Below are 3,682 nucleotides of genomic sequence, written 5' to 3'. Positions count from 1 at the left end.
CAACCTCATTAATTTCATAGAAGCAAAGATTTACAACATATGACACCAGATTAGGGCTGATCCCATTAGATCATATCATGGGGTTGATTACATTATATGAGATCTCATCATTTAGGTGATCACAACATCTTAACTGCCACACCTCTGAGAATCATAGCTGAGCCAAGTTGACACGAAACCTTAATTATCACACCACTTACCCACCAATGAACATTATTTTCTGTAGTTTTACCTATTTTTTTTATTATAAAAGTGTGCTCATGCAATATTTATCATTTTTTGAATGACTTGTTTCACGCAGTGTAATGTCATTCAGATTTATATACATTTAAAGATGATTTATGGACTCATTATTTGTATTCATTGTACATATTTTGCTTGTCCAGTCTTCCATCATTTTGAACAATGCTGCAATAAGCACAGGTGTACTTATGTTTATTTGTGCCATTATTCTTTTGTCTTTAGGATATATACCTAGAAGTGGGATTGCTGGCTTATAACCATGATGGCTAAGGTTGTGTGCCAATTTGGCTGCATCACAACAATCAGAGGTTTGGAAGTTATGATGAGATCTAACATAATATAATCACTTCCGTGATGATCGGCAATGATCAATAGAAAGAAAATTTATTTGTGGGGATGGATTGCTTCCAGTATATATGGACTTTCTGGCAAAGTTCTCTTGCTTTTTGCTGGATTTGGATCCTGGATCTGGTTTTATCATCCAACTTCTTGCTCTTTGGACTTGAGTGGATGGTTTCATGTGTTGTGTGCTGGGACTCATTAATCTTGCAGCTTGTGAGTGAGCAGTCTGCTTTGTGCCTGCAGCCATTAGATTAATTTACCTCCACACCAGCAACCTGCTGTCTGACCTGTCAATCTTGGGTTCACCAGCTCATTTAGCTACATGAGAAGCCTCCAACCTGACATCTGACCCACAGACTTGACACTTGCCAGCCTATACAACTGTGGGAGCCATTGTCTTGAGATAAATCTCACATATAGACTTCACTGGCTTAGCTTTTACAGAGAACTCAGTATAAGAAGACAGGTATTTCTATTTCTAGCTGTTTAAGTAAGCCCCATACCATTTTGCAGAGTGATTTACCAATTTATAATCCCACCAGCATTTTTTTTTTTTCTTTTCAGCTACTTCCATTTTTGCAGAAGTAAGATGGTCCCCCATTGTAGTTTTAGTTCACATTTTTTTAATGGTTAATGATTATAAACATCTTGTCATGTTTGTTGACCTAGTGGTTCAGTGTTTAAGTACTCAAATGCTAAATGAAAGATCCACAATTCAGACCAAAAAGCTGCTTTGTGAGAGAAATATGCGGTACTTTGGTCCTGTTAAAATTGTAGCCTAGGAAACCATATAATATTAAATACCATTTGTGTTGATGGAACATAACAGCTAACTAAATTTAGGAAGTCTGTTATTTTGATTAAATTACTTAACTATTGCAATAAGAAATGATAATTCATTATTTTAAAGTATAGATCAATATAGTATTCTATGTGAGCATACCTAGTCCACATTATTTATCATTTTATTATATTTTCTGTTTTTGCAGACCCTATTTTTTTGTTTTAATACAAATAGTACTGTTGTGTGCTTCATTATGGTCAATATGAAGTCACTGTCTGACATTCAAATATTTCTAAACAGGAATTAAATATCATGTTGTTATTGTTAAGTGCCATTGAATTGGTTTGGACACATAGTGATCCTATGTAAAAGGTTTCCATGGAGCAGTTCAAACTGGCCTTATGGTTGAATGTTTATTACATAGTGCCACACCAGGAATCATAGTGATCACTTATATCTAGATTTATATTAATTGTATTATTTTATAAGAAGAATAACATTGGTAACACATTGGTATGATACTTTAAGTTCATTCCTGTAGGAATACAGAGCATGTTGCATCCCCTCCCCCCAATTGTTTTATTTTATTTATTTTAGTGTTTATGAGTGCAAAATTTGGATAATTGGGCCTCCAACTTAAATTTTGGTCTACAAAAGCATATACAGATTCCTCCTCTAACAAAAATAAATTAAACTTTACAGTTGCAAAAGCAAAATGTTTGCATAGGCCTGAGTGAGCTTGAAAAGCAAGTTAGGATGTGCTTCAATGTATGGAGGAACATTCTAGAATCCATCTAAAAACATTAGGCAAAATAAATGACCTGATACTACTGGTGGTGTTGTACCTTAGGAAGTGAGACAGGGTGCATGAAAAGGAGCTAAAGACTCACAACAGCCACAGTAAAACTTACTCAAAATTAACCAAAATCTAACTCAGAATAATATTCAACAGTACAACAATTTCAACAGTGACTCAGTGTCTGGAAAGCAGGTTGTTAGCTTAAAACAAGTACCTCAGTAGGAACAATATTCAATGTTTATAAGACTTTGAAGGTAAGAAAACATCATTCACAGATGATGTCTTGTGCACAAGTACATTTGTTTCCAGGACACTGAGAAACCCATAAAGCACAAAAAGTAAATATCTAAGCTGCTTAACCTTCCACCATTTTCTTGAGAATTAAACCCAGGCCACTTTTGGCCACTTGCAAGGGTGTATTTTCTTCTTTATTCTAAATGTAAATACTTGCTCCTTGGAATACCAGCAGTTTTGCTTCTTCCACCCTCTCTTCATCACAGTCTAAGTGTAGAGGAGTGTTATCCTCAGTGTCTTGCATATTTGTGGAGGCTTTCTATTACAGAAGGATATGAATGATCTTCAAGTTACCCTGGCTGCTGCCCGGTACATTGCTGTCACCTCAAAAGGTTCCTTAGCGTCTGGATTAGCCCATTTTCTTAGCAACATGACAGCAGTCTCATGCCTTTGTTTTGTTGTTGTTGTTGTTAAGTGCCGTCAAGTTGGTTCTGATCCATAACAACCCTATATAGCGTCTCCGAGGAGTAGTTGGTGAGCTTGACCCGCTGACTTTGAAGTTCAAATGGCTTTGCAGTCTCGAGCATTAACCCACAGAGCCACACCAGGACTCCCATGCTTGTGTTTGGAAGGTGCATAATGCAAGGGAGTAAAGCCATTCTGATTCACAGCATTCACTTTTCCGAGAAGGGCTTTCACAATCTCATCCCGGTTAGCAGAAGCAACAATATGAAGAGGAGTCCAACTTGCATCATCTTAATCTTTCACTGGCACTCCAAGCTGTAGCAAGAGTTCAATGATTTCTGATTGTCCTGCTGAGCATGCCCAATACAATACAGTTCTGTTGTCATGGTCCATTTTAATAGCCAGGGATTTATCAGCCAGGATCCTCTCCTTCAACTCCTCCATCTTCTCATTGTAGGCCATGATGCAGACCATTAGGTTAGACACACACCCCTCCATTTCACTTTCCTCAGGATCTCCCCAGAGCATGTGTTTTGTGCCTGATTAATAAAGGTAAGTATTTGTCAACTCTGTGTACAGTGGGTCAGACACATACAGCAAAAATTTAGCAGTACAAGTGGTACAGAAAGCTTCTTGTTGATCCCAAGACTATCATATATGATGGCGCAGCTTCTTAATAGCCCCATGACGACTGTGTGAGGAAACCAGCAAAGGGTGAAATCTTGACTAGTACTCACCAAATCATGGTACTCTGGGGAGCATTCATCTACTATAAAGTGGGAGAGAGTGCTAAAGGCATCTCAGGGTCCTGTATG

General features: G+C 37.6%; 1 pseudogene; it reads right to left on the bottom strand.

Annotated features, from left to right (window-relative positions):
• Window positions 1–2,523: 2,523 nt before the first annotated feature.
• LOC102836955 lies at window positions 2,524–3,365 on the bottom strand (annotated as a pseudogene).
• Between the last annotated feature and the right edge of the window lie 317 nt (window positions 3,366–3,682).

Source organism: Chrysochloris asiatica, unplaced genomic scaffold, assembly GCF_000296735.1.
Source record: "Chrysochloris asiatica unplaced genomic scaffold, ChrAsi1.0 scaffold00068, whole genome shotgun sequence".
Classification (NCBI taxonomy): domain Eukaryota; kingdom Metazoa; phylum Chordata; class Mammalia; order Afrosoricida; family Chrysochloridae; genus Chrysochloris; species Chrysochloris asiatica.
Note: the sequence above shows the minus strand (reverse complement) of the source record. Positions and strands in the feature narration are given on the sequence as shown.